We start from the raw sequence: 15,112 nt of genomic DNA on the forward strand, positions 1-15,112 counted from the left end.
CGAGATTGTGAGCAAATTAACTTCATTTGTATCACCCCCCATTATTATTATTCGTCCAAATGAATCTGTACGGTAAAAAAAAAACTAAAAAAAATAAAATTTACGAGCACTGTTTCGGTGTATTTTCTTACAGAGCTACAATGACACTCGCAGATCCTTAACTCGCCAAATGCTTCGCAAAGAAGGGCGCGTCGCACGCACACACGCACGCACGCGTGCGCGATTGCGGGAGTGACCGCGGTGGTGCTTGGAGGAGGTGTGCGTCGTGCAGTGGTGTTCCTTACGCAGGAGGCCACAGCTGCCCGATACACCTGAAGTGTTGAGAAGGCTGATCTCTGCTGCCAACACTCACACTCACCTCGCTGCCACGGGACAAGCGCGGCGTTCCTAAGATGCTCAAATCCCCCGTGCACACGCCGCGCATACCTCGCGCTAACCAACGTAGCCTCCTTTCAAAAACCTCATCGCCAGTGTGGACGCGTTCGAATTTCCCTGACTGGCACCTGCATCAAAGCGCTTTACTGTAGTACTTTTCTTTCCCAAGCTATAGAACATTTCCAGAAAGCCAGTTCTGAGCCATGCGATCATTAATCATCGTGTTTGCATTGTGCCACTTTTGTGAAAGGTGTGATATAAATGATGATGATGATGAGCAGTAGTCGACTCTACAGGTCAAAGTCAAATGGTATCCCAGATCAAATGAGTGGGCGGTGGTGTTTTTCCTGCGGAGGCCCAGATCCAGTAGTGGAAATTCTACATTACTATGGCGAAGGCCATTCTCTTCAAAGGGGCGGCCACTGTTGACTTACAAAAAATAGTACTAATTTTATCAAACCCATGAGGGATAAATGACCGAGTTGACCCAGAACCAGGATTTTGAATTTACAGCTTCAAATTGTGCGGTATGACATACTGACACGTGAATTTATATCTTACGTGAAATATGTAATTCTCGGAAGTGATCATGAAATAAAAAAAACACAATCACGCACACCGTCAGCAAGCAGCCTTGTATGGTAGAGTAGCTTCCTAGATCGCCACGGCCCATCCAAATTTGCCTGTCCTCACATTAACCCAAAGCTTTGGGAATAATTTTCAATGAAAATGGAAGTTAATTAAAACGGTTACAATAAAATAATAGGAATTCATAGTAAGTAAGCAAGCCAGTACATTTCCTCTTCACTTCTGTCTCGGTCTGGCTCTCTGTATCAAGAGTCCTCCTCCACACGTTCACCATTTCCCTCTCAGCCCTGCATCACAATCATCATCATCATCATGTCACTGACATCAAAGCTCATTGCACAAAAGTCTTCTTCTTCTTCCCTTGAATTCCCAGCTCTTTGCACGGCGTCTCCAGATGCAGTTGCACTTCAAGGAGGCCTGACAACCAAGATAACACATTTTAATTGTAATTGAATTCTGCGCTCAGTATTGTTGCACTGAAAAGACACTGCGAGTCATTCGTTTATTTTTTATGGAACTCCGAAACTGCACGTGAGCTGCCGTGTAAGCGGCTGTTAAATGTTAATCACACAGTGTGTGATTGGTATTAAACGATCCTTTGTAGACCCTGTGTCTTATAGCTACGGTGTGAAGTTGACTTTTGTCTTCACGGCCCACTTCAAATATTTGCTTTTGGCTCTGCTATAATTTCCATTTTAGGCAGTGTCGGTGCCACGACACACCGAGAGGGTTTAATTGAATCCGAAGCCACGTGACTCTAGGCTGCATCGCTCCAACATTGTGTGCGTGATTTGCGATGTACAATGATGATAGGTGTGCCTCGACGCGCGTGTCTTTGGATGGGAGCCCCGGGCTATGGCTAACATCATCATTGCTGAACAATACTGTATCTTAACTGGCCCAGGATCCCCACCCCCCTCCATACCGCTTCAAAACCCCGCAGTAAACCGCGTGGTAAATAATTATGGGCGACCATCCCCATTGACCGACATGGTATGGGGAGGCCTCCAGCCTGCAGTGTCTTAACAAGAGACGGTAATATGCGAGCATAAATAGTGTATGCATTCAAATACATGACCACAAAACCACAGCCTACCCTTCAACCTAACACTAGCTCCTAAACATATCCCCTTAAACCACACAACGTACAATCACCTCGATCTCAAGATAGCCAGACACCTTGGATATGCGAGGTGGTGTGACTTGGTGGTCTAAGCCATTGCTCGTTCTCTTTGATGCTCAGCAGATCAAGCACCTGAGCAAGAGTACCGGTGGCGTTAATTGCGAGAGCAACGTCAACACAAATAACGGAGAGACTAAGGCCTTAATGAAGCACGCAAACAAAGCACGTGGATTCTGCAAGATCCCCCGTGTAGCCTTAGCAGAATGTTTTGTCAAGCGCTGTTAGCGTGCACCTATGAAGGCAAGCGCGGCACACGAAAGGGAGGATTGCCAGGACAATGCACAGCTGCCTTTGTCTCTCTAGCAGCGATGTTTACACACCGAGGGAAAGCGCAGGAAGAGTTCAGATAAGCGTCACTTTTGTTGGCCGTGAGCGAGAATCTAACTCGAGTATTTTTTCAGGCTTGGTTAAAGCAAGCGCGTTTAACCACCGCGCCACCGCTCCCAATAGGCACACCACACGCAAAGACAGTGGCGATGTTTACACATCGCACCAGGTACTCATTTGATGCTGAGCCGACCTAGAGGATGCCAATGACCGATTCAGATCATCGTCACTGTGGTGTTGGTGGCCGTGAGCCTGAATCGAACTCGTCGAGGTCGCTGGGTTCGTAGCGCAGCGCCCTAACCGTTGCACCACCGCTCCCCACATACACTACACACGTACACAGGGGCACACACGCACACACACACATCCGTGCGCACAAAGAGAAGTAAACCAAAACATAGACAAAAGGCCTTGAAAACAACTCCCCCCCCCCCCAACCACCACCACCCCTTCCCAGCCCCGACGAGTCACGCGTCCCAGGGTGTGATCGTCACCCAAGCGGCGTGTCTCGCGTTACCGTGGGTCGCGGGGCACGGGGCGGGAGAGGGGTGGAGGGGGGGCACGCCGATTCTGCCGTCACCTCCGAAGAACACTTCCACTTCTCTACAATTCGCCTTTGTAACAAAACAAAAAAAAGCAGTCGTGAGAGAGAACGTCCGAGGGGCGACGCCTCGTTACGTGCCACCAGCGTATACTTTCCCCGGCCGAAGGTTTATAGCGGTGTGTGTGTTAGTTTCCTTTGTGGGGAGCGGTAGCGAACCTAGCGTCCCGACCTCGACTCCTGCTCACGGCCAACACCAAGTGATGATTATCTGAACCGGTCCTGGGCCTCCCCTAGGTCGACTCAGCCTCAAGTGAGTACCTGGTGCAGTGTGTCAACATCGCCACTAGGGAGACAAAGGCGGCTGAGCGTGGTGCTGGCCACCCACCCCCCTTCATCGGTGCTCGCTAACAGCACCTTCCCCAACGATCTGTTAATGCTATACGGAGGAACTTTGTCTTTGCCCTTTTGGTGTAGCACACGTACGAATAATGCCCTCGAAATACATATACATTTGTATCAATATGTTTTTGGCGAAATTGATATAAAATGTGAGATCTTCCTTAAAATGGGAATATTATGGACATTTAGCTGAGTACGTATCAACGGACGTCTCCATCCTATCCTGTGCACTTGCGCGCTAACATGCATCACACAGGAAGCGAAGATTCATCCGCGTTGTGAAATCATTTGTGAACAGCGCTCTACAAGCCGCGTCATTTACATAATTGTTTTGCCTAAATGGACTTCTTGCAAAGTACTGAAAATCTTAAACTGAGTGTGCCACATCGGGGCTGTATGGAAGATGGAGCAGAAGAGTCCATCCACACTCTGCAATGCCCTCTGATGTACTCAAGCTGGCATTGTCGTAGAAATTGTGTCATGTAAAAAAAAAAGTCTGGACACAGCGGAACACATTGTAAGCACGTCGTCAAATGCTGTCGGGGAAAAAAAACAAATGACAAAAGGCATACTGCTGGGGTACCCCTTGCAGTAATCCTTGCTCGTTTCACTCCCAGGTGAGGCTCCCCTCCTGACTGCAGCCGACCGAGTGACTGTCGAGCACTCGGAATGGCAAGGAGCTCGCCGCTTCGGGGCAATGGGCCAGCAGGGAGCGCCTTGTGTTGGCAGCGGATGGTGGATGACTGCCATGCACAGCATCGGCTTTGCGCGCGTGCGTGCGTGCGCTCCCACACTCGATCGGTCGAGGGGTGGGCTCGGCTCATTTTCATCCAGGGTCGATGAAATGACGACCACTCTGTTGAAGATTCACGAGACGTGACCTTGCATTATCATCATTTGTTCATTCATTGTGTTTGTTCCATAGAGCCACCCAACGTTAAGAAACCCTCATTCAAAAGGAAAGTGCACAATATAAATGAAACGCATACAATAGTCAAAGTATCTCATTACTTCCGCGCGATTTTGCCAGTGCTCATCTTTATTGGCCACCATGTGCAAGTTGGTGGAGATTTCACAGTTCTATGGTGGGGAGAAGTCTATTTTAAAAAAAACACCAATGCTGACCAGTAACAATATCACTTGGCCAGTTATAATAGTTATGACTCGAATCCAACAGCATACTATTCTACATCTGCTTGCCACATACTAAAAAATTGAAAACAGTTACAGCTGTACCTAAATAAACAGAATACAAATATTACACTGTGTCCATCAGCCTCTGGGCTTCTTGGACGAATGTTGTCCAGTATCGTGTGATTGATCTGGAAAAAAAAACTTTAAACCAGTTTAAAGTTTTGTGTTGCAACAGCAGGGTCAGGCCCTGTTAAATAAATATCACTGGGTGACAGATGTTATTGGAAAGAGCTTTTGATGACAACTGTGGAGCCCGTTTAGCACAACTCAGCAAAACTTTACAAAAACTCACCATGCCTTGCCATGGACGATCATGTTAAACAGAATATTGTTGTTGTTGTTTTTTGCGACGGAGATAGACTTTTATCTGTTTATTTAGTAAAGTTATATCTGCCAATAATAGCGTAGCAGAACATTGTCCTTACAGACTTAGGTCACTCAATGACCTTGGTCTTGGCAAGGTTCACACGACTGGCAAAAGGTGTCTGGATGCTGCTCCGAGCAGGCATCAACGATCCACGGTGACGACGCTCCGGGGTCCACAATCCCTCTACACATGAATTGTCCCGCCCAGCATGGCTAATTTTAACATTTTCATTTCTGGCAGCAGCAGCAGCATCAACAGCAACCGGTTCCATTTGGCAGCTTTACGCTCTTCGCGTTTTGCCAGCCGGGTGTGGTGGCGCACGGCTGTAATCCGGCGATGTGGAGGCGTTGGTGGAGGGGTGAGGGGTGTGGGGGGGGATCACTCAAGAAATGGAAAGCCACCACTTTTTCACGAGGCACCCACCTGCAAGAGGGCAACGAGTTGCCACCAAGAGGCAGTACAGCAAGTCGGTGTATGTTGTACGTGTGCAGTGTGTTATCGACTGATGTGTAACGTTCTCCTGACGCTCGCGTTTCCTATCACACCCAATATGCTTTAAAGGGATATAAAATCTGCCAACATTCTCACAAAATACCAAAAAAACACGAATTGGCCAAAATTCCAATTAAAACAGGGCTCCCGAAAACAGCGATTCTTGGGGTTGAGTGAGGGCCTCCAGGGTAAACATTGTTGTTATCAATCTTCACGTTGCCCTCCAGGTACGGCCACGTGAAATTCTCCACTCTAACAGCCACAAAAAAAAAAGTTTGATGTACAGAGAGTATAATATTAGGATGATTTTGTTTTCTGTAAACAGTGCAGAGGGCTCACTCGAGGCTGCCTTTCCCTCCTTGTGCAGTATCAGATTGCCGACAGATTCAGTAGCAGCTGTTTGCATCGTTCACACACACGCCCAAAAAACACGCACAACGGATCCCCCATGTTATTTAGCCTCGCAGAAGTTTCTGTTCGCGAGCACCCATTAAAAGGCCATCACTGCACGCAAAGGATGCGGCGAAGCCAATTCCCCCGCGGTCCCTGATGTTCACACCGCACCAGTCCCTCGGTTATGGTCAAGTCAACCCAGGTAAGGTGCAAGACAGATTTAGACATCACTTGCCACTGGCGCTATGAAATCACGGCCGGGAACAGAACCCAGGTAGCTGGGCTATTTGCGCTCTTTCAACATTGATTCTCTCCCAGTGTGTGAACAGTTACGAAAACTCCCCTCGCATACACGCTCCTGTAGGTGCTGGGGTGAGAGAGCACACACACACACACAGTACACCTCCGTTATAGCCTTAAAAGCCTGTCGCGGAAAATGCTGTTAACAAGCACCTCTAAATCAATGCCGGCACAACACGTAAGTGGGTAGGTGGCCAATACCACGCCTGACCACATTTGTCTCCACAGTCCTACACACCGCACCAGGTATTCATTTAAGGCTAAGTCTACCTAGGACAGGTCCAGGTCGGGTTCAGATATTTGGTCGTGATTGGGAGTCGAACTCGGGTGGCCGGGTTCGTAACGCGGTGCGCGAACCGCTACCGCTCCCCCATACAAAAGATCTCCCGCATACCCTTAAAGAGACTGTAGGGGCAAGTGCTGTTAGCGAGCACCTATAAAGGCCGGCACGGCACACGAGGGGGTGGGTGGCCAGCACCACGCCCGGCCGCGTTTGTCTCCCTCGTGGCGATGTTTACACATCGCACCAGGTACTCTTTTGAGGCTGAGTCGACCTGGTGGAGGCCCAGGACCGGTTCAGATAATCGTTACTGGTGTTGGCCGTGAGCGGGAATCGAACTCGCGTCGCCAGGTTCGTAGCGTAGCGCGTTAACCACTACACTACCGCTTCCCACACACGCACACACACACGCAGACACGCACGCTCTCACACGCATGCACACACACACGCTCACACACACACGCACGCTCTCACACACACGCACGCTCTCACACACGCACGCTCTCACACACACACACGCTATCACACACACACACGCTCACACACGCTCGCTCACACACACACACGCTCGCTCTCACACACACACGCTCACACACGCTCTCACACACACGCACGCTCTCACACACACGCACGCTCTCACACGCACGCACACACACACACACGCTCTCACACACACACCCACGCTCTCACACGCACGCTCATACACGAACGCTCTCACACACACGCACGCTCTCATACACACACACACACGCTCACACACGCTCTCACACACACACACGCACGCTCTCACACACACACACACGCTCTCTCACACACACACGCTCTCTCACACACACACGCCCTCACACACACACACGCACGCTCTCACACATACACGAACGCTCTCTCACACACACGCTCTCTCACACACACGCTCTCTCACACACACACGCTCTCTCACACACACACGCACTCACACACACACACGCACGCTCTCACACACACGAACGCTCTCACACACACACACACACGCTCTCACACACACGAACGCTCTCACACACACACACACAGACGCACGCTCTCACACACACACACACGCTCTCACACACACACACCGTCTCACACACACACACACACGCACGCTCTCACACACACACACGCTCTCACACACACACACGCACGCTCTCACACGCACGCACACACGCACGCTCTCACACTGACAGGCGATCTGTTTTGCTTGGATGAGTGCCAGTGCCGGATAAACACGCTGCTTGCAAACTCTGCTCTGCACTTGTGGTTTCCTTTTAATTGGTGATACTGGCTACTTATCGATATCTCAGTGCGATTGTGAACACTGTATTCTGGCGGGCGGTGTCAGCCACACAGTCCCGACGAACCCATCTGGGCGTGCGAGGAGGCTCGGCAGGTTATTGCTGCACCACTCCTCGCCGTGGCGGCGAGCAGACGCTCAGAGATGAGCCGCCGACTCGGCGTGCTTCAAGGGGGTTCACTCGGCTCTTCATCGCTCTCAGGAGGTCGTTGAAATGAGTGCCGCAGAGCGCTTCGCCTGCTGCGCGAAAGGAACCGAGTGCCGTACAACATACCCCAGGCAGCATCAGCCACAGCGTCAGAAGCTCCAGCAGCAACGGCCAGAAAATGCCACTGTTAATCGCACCGCAAGCTGTGTATGTGTGTGTGAAGTGACATCGCTGGATGTCAACAGGCTGTGGGTGCAGTACCGGCCCTAGAGGGGCCCGGTGTGTGCTGAACAATAGCGCTGGATGGCACCACGCCTTAAGTGCAGTGCCGACCCCTACAGGACGGGGCGTGTGGGTGCCGACCGAAGGATGAGGTTGTGTGAGGCCATGGCACTCTGGTTGAGGACACGTGACCAGTTAAGTTGCCAAGGGGCCTTGGGGGGGGAGGGGTCACGTGATTGGGACCCAGATCCGTCCCGAGGATTCTGGAAGGTGGGCGTGGCCAAGGGTGGAGCCGGCCACGCCGCAGAGACTATAAGCCGGGTCCCGAGAGGGACCGGCGTTGTTGTTGTTCATCCTGGAAGAAACCCTTCGTCTACAATCTCCGTTCAACGAGTCTCCAACACGTGGACCCGGGCCGAAGTCGTTGGTCCCAGTCTGTAGTAGCAGTTACGTGGTAACTAGTGTAGCTAGCCCGGTGGTCACCACCCGGCTAACTACACTAGTTACATTGTAACTTGTGTAGTTCGCCTGGTGGTCACCACCCGGCTAACTACACTAGTTACATTGTAACTTGTGTAGTTCGCCTGGTGGTCACCACCCGGCTAACTACACTAGTTACATTGTAACTTGTGTAGTTCGCCTGGTGGTCACCACCCGGCTAACTACACTAGTTACATTGTAACTGGTGTAGTTCGCCTGGTGGTCACCACCCGGCTAACTACACCAGTTTCGCACCGTACGTAGCCAACCGTTGCTACTTCTGCAGGGAAGACAAGCAGCTGATGCGGTCGCAATCTAGATGTGAAGTTTTCGTGACTGCAGGGATCCATACTCTTTGGTTCTTTCGGTAAAGTCACGTGGGTATAAAAAATAAAATGAATTAAATCACGACGTTTCGGGCGCAACACACAAGCGTCCGTCATCAGGTGGGACAACCACTTCAGCAATTGTTTTCTTGCTGTGGTTGTCCCACCTGATGACGGACGCTTGTGTGTTGTGCCCGAAACGTCGTGATTTAATTTATTTTATTGTTATACCCACGTGACTTTACCGAAAGAACCAAAGAGTATGGTGCAGTCGCAATCTGCGAGCATTACAGCTGTACCCGCTGCAGTTGCGCAAAGAGTGTGGGGGCAGGAGGTGCCTTGCCCCCCCCCTCCCCTGGTGGCGAAGGTTACGAGTTGGGGCCCCATTAACAGCCACAATGAGATAGGTTTTCAGTGTTAAAGGGCACAAACTTATTTAAACGCGGTTTAAATTGTTTTTTTTTTAATGAAAATTCCTTCATTTAAATCATTAGACCTCCTTTGCAAGTACAAAAATATAATAGTAGAGTTTTTCCCCTTTTTTTCTGGCAACAAAACTGAAACCTTTTTTTACAAGGAATCCCGTCTGCATTAACCACAATACCTGTGGTCAAAATGCAAAAAAAAAACTGATAATATATGCATTGTCCTTGAAACTGATTGGTCCACACCAGAGATGGCTTTCTTTTGAGCCTCGTCTCAATGGTGCTAGACCAGAGGACGCCAAACCGAACATCATTCTATTGGTGGCCCCACCTGAGCGATTGCTGCATCCCCTGAGCTGATAGTGTAGTTACGTCACTGCATCACGTAACATTCACCATCTTTCCATTCTCACTCCTAACTCGCCGTTTGCCTGTGGTCTATGGAGACCGGGTGAAAGGAGGCCGACTTGAGCAACAACTTGGTGATCAAGGCACACACGGTCACACCTGAATAAAATAAAAATAACATTTATTTTTTTATCAAGCCTGTAAAAACCCAGTTTGATTCCTGTTCGCGGCAGACATCAGTAGCGAATGAAATCTTAGCCCACTCTCGGACCAAGGCCCTTCACTTCACCACAAATGCTGACCAGCATGGTGCAGCATGGTTAAGCTTTCATCCAGCAAAGGATTGCTTTGCCAAAGGGAAGAAATATAATGCAGTTCATGACTCACTTTCCCTAAGTTGGGACACTGGACAGTGCATCACATGATGCCAAGCCAATGCAACTGGCTCATCAAAGCAAGAGATATTTAAGAGCCGTTGATGTATAGTTATTGGTACAGCCAGTAATCAATTCCTAAACACTTACCACACACCCCACTAACGGTTGTGTCCAGAACTGCGTGTGGCAATATTGCAATTCAAATATTAAAACTATATATATTTGAAACAACTTTAATGTTGTGCAGCGTATGCGCAGTGTGTGTGTGTTTGCATATGGTCTGTGCACATATCTTTGTTTTACAGTGCTGCCTGTTGGGACGGCTACACTTTCAGCTCTTTTTGAGTTGTTGGTCTAAACAAAGCTGAGAGCATTACACATGGCATGCACGCGCAAGGTATGATGGGAGTCATGCCTTTTTGTTTGTGAGCAGTACACTTTTGCGTGCTGTAATTAATGTTTCCAGCCTGCAATTTCTTTTCTGTATTGATGAGTTGTCACCATTTACAGAACGTGTTGGATTTGGACATATCAATGCTGTAACAAAAACGGAGGCTCTCTTTGTGTGCTGGATGGCCGGCTTGTTGAGCGTTTCACTTTCGGCAATGATAATGAATCCACTCTACATCAGAGCCACCAGCAATAGAAATCACCCCCTGCACAATTATACGATGCAATTTTTTTCCTCAGTGGCACATGCAGGGTTCGTGTGATTCTATAGAATGTCACGTGGTGTTAAGCTGCAGAACCTATGGTATAATAAATAAATATACCATCTAGAAATAATCAATTTTTACCGTGTATTTTCACCATTGGAAACCTCATTTGCCAATGGTGTAAATGCTTACCCCGAGCTCTCATACTCTGATGGTGCATTGTCTTTGATCTTCTTTGGTTTTTTCGGTAAAGTCACGTAGAATGAGAATAAAATAATAAATTGATAAAATAACACAATAAAACGTCGTGAGAATTTTATTGTGTTATTTTATTTTATCAATTTATTATTTTATTCTCATTCTACGTGACTTTACCGAAAGAACCAAAGAAGATGAATTCTTGCAGTCACGAAAGCTTTAAATCGAAACATTGTCTTTGAGTTGTGCGCCTTTTGGCGTCTTCTGGTCCAACACCATGTGAGACGAGGCTCTAAAGAAAGCTGTCTCGGATGTGGACCAATCAATTTCAGGGACAGTGCCAATACATTATCAGAGTTGTTTTTTGATTGCGTTCCGACCGCAAGTATTGTGGTCAATGCAAACATGACTCCTTGTAAAAAAAGATGTCAGTTTTGTTGCTAGATAAAAGGGTAAAAAAAAACAATTATCATTTTACCGTGTACTTTGATTGATGTATCGCAAAATGGTTTTCAACAATTTGAATCACTGGCTCAATCAATCGCTACTTACTTAATTAGAGATAAATAATACGTTACATTGGATCTTCACGGGATGTGCTCATTACGATTTTGTTTAAAGGGCCGTCCATAAATGACGTCACGCACCTAGGGGGGGGGAGGGGTCAGACATTTGTGACGATGTGTGACGAGGGGGGGGGGGTTGAGAAATGTGACGTCACATCAAAATGCCCAACTTTAAATAAATATAGATAACACGTTCTACTTAATTAAATATACTTCTTAATAAATGTTTTCGCCTACAACATTAGAGTGCAGCGCCACATTAAATACGCACTACAATTACAGTATTTTAAAGTGATTTGAAGCATGTTTTATTTTTACGGGGGGGGGGGGGGCAGAGCTTTGCGACGTCATATTTGAGGGGATCTGACTTTGTGACGCCGTGTGACGATGGGGGGGGGGGGGGGGGGGTCAAAAATGGTCAAAAATCGCGTGACGTCATTTATGACCGGCCCCTAAGTCGAGTTCTTTCGCTTTAGCCACACTGCTTGGCATTCGTATCATGAGACCCACGTGGGAACGGTAACAGCACCAAATCACCACCATTTGCTTAAAACACACACTTTTGGAAATAAAAACAAATTGTTTCCCCAGAGCACACACACATTCAGATATATTTATATGATTTACGGCTGCTTGGAGGACGACTTGAAACGACTTCTGTATCTAAAGTTTAGCCAAAGTAACACCAGAGGCACCGGACCCATAGAATCAGAACCTTTATTTAGACTGTAGGAATCCGAAGAGCGATGAAGCTCTTTTTTCCGCAGATGTCCAGAAGAAGGAAGTCGCCTTGAACCATCCAGCCACCTCTATTATAATCGTCATCAGCAGCATATTGAACGCGGTCTGTTATTAAAGTGAAATTAATGGCTGGCTGTTGATGGGGAACGTCACGAGATGGTAAACAGGGAAAGCGTGTTTGTGAGCTGGCAAGGCCAAGTGTCGTATCATTGCCGGTCTCACTTCATACGCTCGGGTTCCGGGCCAGACCGTGCAGGCATCTCGTAGCACTCCTCCTCAGCAGCGCACACGCCTGCTGTGTGCAGTGTGTAATTACGCTTGGAAAGGACTCAAAAGTCCCTTGACGTGCATCACTCAACCAGTGCGAAGGACTTCCTTGGATTCAATGGAGCTGTATTTAAAAAAAAGGCACGCTGGAAAGTACCTGTGGCTTTGCTGTGACTTTGGGTTTGGCTCACAGAGCGGTGTTTATATAATTACAATAATAATTAATATATCCTCAGTACTGTACATAACATATTTAATTGTTCATCGATTTTGATTCGTTGATTTGGCAGAATTGAGATCACCATGGGATTGACCTTTGTTGAATAGTGCTGGGTAATCTTTGTCTGCAGTTTGTTGTTGTTGTTGTTGCTGTGCCGCAAGTTAAAATAAAAAAGTCAATAACTCCTTCTCGAAACGGCTCGTTGGCAGCGTAATCCACTGTGATAAAACAAAAACAAAAAACGCCATTGCATTAGATTCTGGTTACTATAGTTGAACATTAAGTCGACGTTGGCGTCGACGTTTTGACTTAATGCACTCAGCGTTTCTGTTGCTGTGGAGACCGGGAGATCGATGATCGATGTTTGGTCACGGCGTCGGCGGCGGCGATCCGTCGTGATTTCTCACTTAACAGAGCGGGCCGCGTGAAGGATGCCATCGTCCACTCCGAAAAACACGCTGACAATGTGGCACTTGTACCACGTGGGTCAAACGGTGGTCGAACCATCGAGTGGTAAACAGCACGTGACCATGTGCGCTCACAGAAGTCAGTCGAGCATAAGCCAAGTCTATACACGTCGCTAGTTAATGCTCAATTAATTGGACGCTACTTTTCACCGTCCGCCATCGACACATTTTGGCCAATGGCAACGCCTAAATCGCTGAAGAAAGACGTAGCCGACTCCACGTGCACATGCGGTAGGGGATATAATCATGTGCGTACTCTTGCTCCTTCTAAAGACGGAAAACACTCTACCCATGCTAAAGAGTCCCACTACCATCAGTCTATGATGGACATGGAGTTCACTAAAGAGATGATGATGTCAGGTAGAAGACGGTGGGGGTGGGTGACGATGATGGCAAAGGTTGACGAGGGTAGATAGTTGAGAAACATTACGTCCTGGCAGACAATTGTGATATTTTAGAAACAAGGCAGGTGAGAGCCCATTGATACAACATTTTTTTTAATTGGCAAAGTAGACCACTCAAGTTCATTGTCGTCGATTGCTTATCCTTTTCAGCATGGTGCAGCTTCCGGTAACCTCATGGAAATGAATCCCATCTTGTGAAAGTTGTCCAGCTTCGTTCAGTGTGCTCACCTTCATTGATGGTTGTCTGCCATTTGGTGGAAATCTCCTTCTTTTGTATGTCGTATTAAAAAAACAGACTACAATTGCATTTTAAACGTGCAAAGGCATTGCATGGCACCTGGGGCAGCTGAGTGGAGGCCGCTTGTTCCGCACCGTCGATTACGGTTGGCTACGTACGGTGCGAAAGAAGTTCAACATGTACATCTACGTTTCACCAGAGTACACTTTTTTTGTATTTGGCGAACAGTCGGCGGTATTGTGCCCGATGGATTGCACCTCAGGCCGCTTTCGCAGTCTGGAAAGAAGTTGACCGTTCCATTTATGGAGGCAATATCCACAGCATCGTCTTCCCCGTCTTGTTGTTGTTGTTGTGACGTTTGTTGAAAGCCGTCCCCAATGTCGTCAGTGCGGCAGATATAAACTAGGGCTGTGGTGCCTTCGTCCGGGTCTTCAGTGCGGTTCCTTCTTAGGGGACACCACCGCGTCCCCACGTCACGCGCCATTTGGTTGGCAACCGGAGTCCTTTTTTTTTTTGGCTCACAGAAGAGTCGAGGGCGTGTGTCCAAAATTGACTTCTCGATTTTCAGTAGGGAGGGTTTGGTGGAAATGTTATGTTGATGTGCAGCGGAGGGAGATTTGGATTTTCCAAGATCTTCTTATACTCCCTCAGTGTTGCAGCATCCCGTTGGATGTTAGATTGGGGGGTGTTCTATGTCAAGGGCCAGTCTCTATATATAGGACAACCGTTAATCTCTTAAAATGTGGTAGTCAACTTATGAAACTCAGAGGGGGCTGATGAGCACTCCCACACACAGGGAACTTCGAAACATTCTTAATCGTAAGTCAATCACTTTGCAACTGCACCGTTCAAACATCTTAATCGGTTCTTTCCCCGAGGCCAAAGTTCCACAAAAAAAACACACACACACACACTTCAAAAGTGGGGTGTTTGGTAATACTTTGTATTCATTTAAAAAGAGCAGTCATTACAATCGACAGGCAATAACATCACACGTGGCGCTGTACAAAAACGCAAGTCACAAAGCGTCCTCCACGCCAGCGTAAATTGAACTCAGCAGACTTTGGCGACAACGCCATTTAACTCGTTCTGCCACCCTCACCCGAGCACGCGATTGCACGCGCAGCTCGTTAGCGTGCGGCCAACAACTCTTACACTTTGAGATAAGAACCAACGCCTGTTTGCGCACCCCATTCTGCCTGGGCGAAGACGTAACTTTACCTGCCACCTATCGAACGGCGCTGTAATTGAACACCTTCATTCATTCATGGGGGGGGG

The 15,112-nt window shown here is 48.1% G+C and overlaps 1 long non-coding RNA gene across 1 annotated transcript; it reads left to right on the top strand.

The window, feature by feature from the left end:
• Positions 1-1,251: 1,251 nt before the first annotated feature.
• On the top strand, positions 1,252-4,677 carry LOC116945598 (uncharacterized). The gene is made up of 2 exons (XR_004403352.2): positions 1,252-3,327; positions 4,034-4,677. It is a non-coding gene; the product is annotated as an uncharacterized LOC116945598 (long non-coding RNA).
• Positions 4,678-15,112: the final 10,435 nt, after the last annotated feature.

Source organism: Petromyzon marinus, chromosome 2 (assembly GCF_048934315.1).
Source record: "Petromyzon marinus isolate PM22_M1 ecotype Great Lakes invasive population chromosome 2, UKy_Petmar_22M1.pri1.0, whole genome shotgun sequence".
Classification (NCBI taxonomy): domain Eukaryota; kingdom Metazoa; phylum Chordata; class Hyperoartia; order Petromyzontiformes; family Petromyzontidae; genus Petromyzon; species Petromyzon marinus.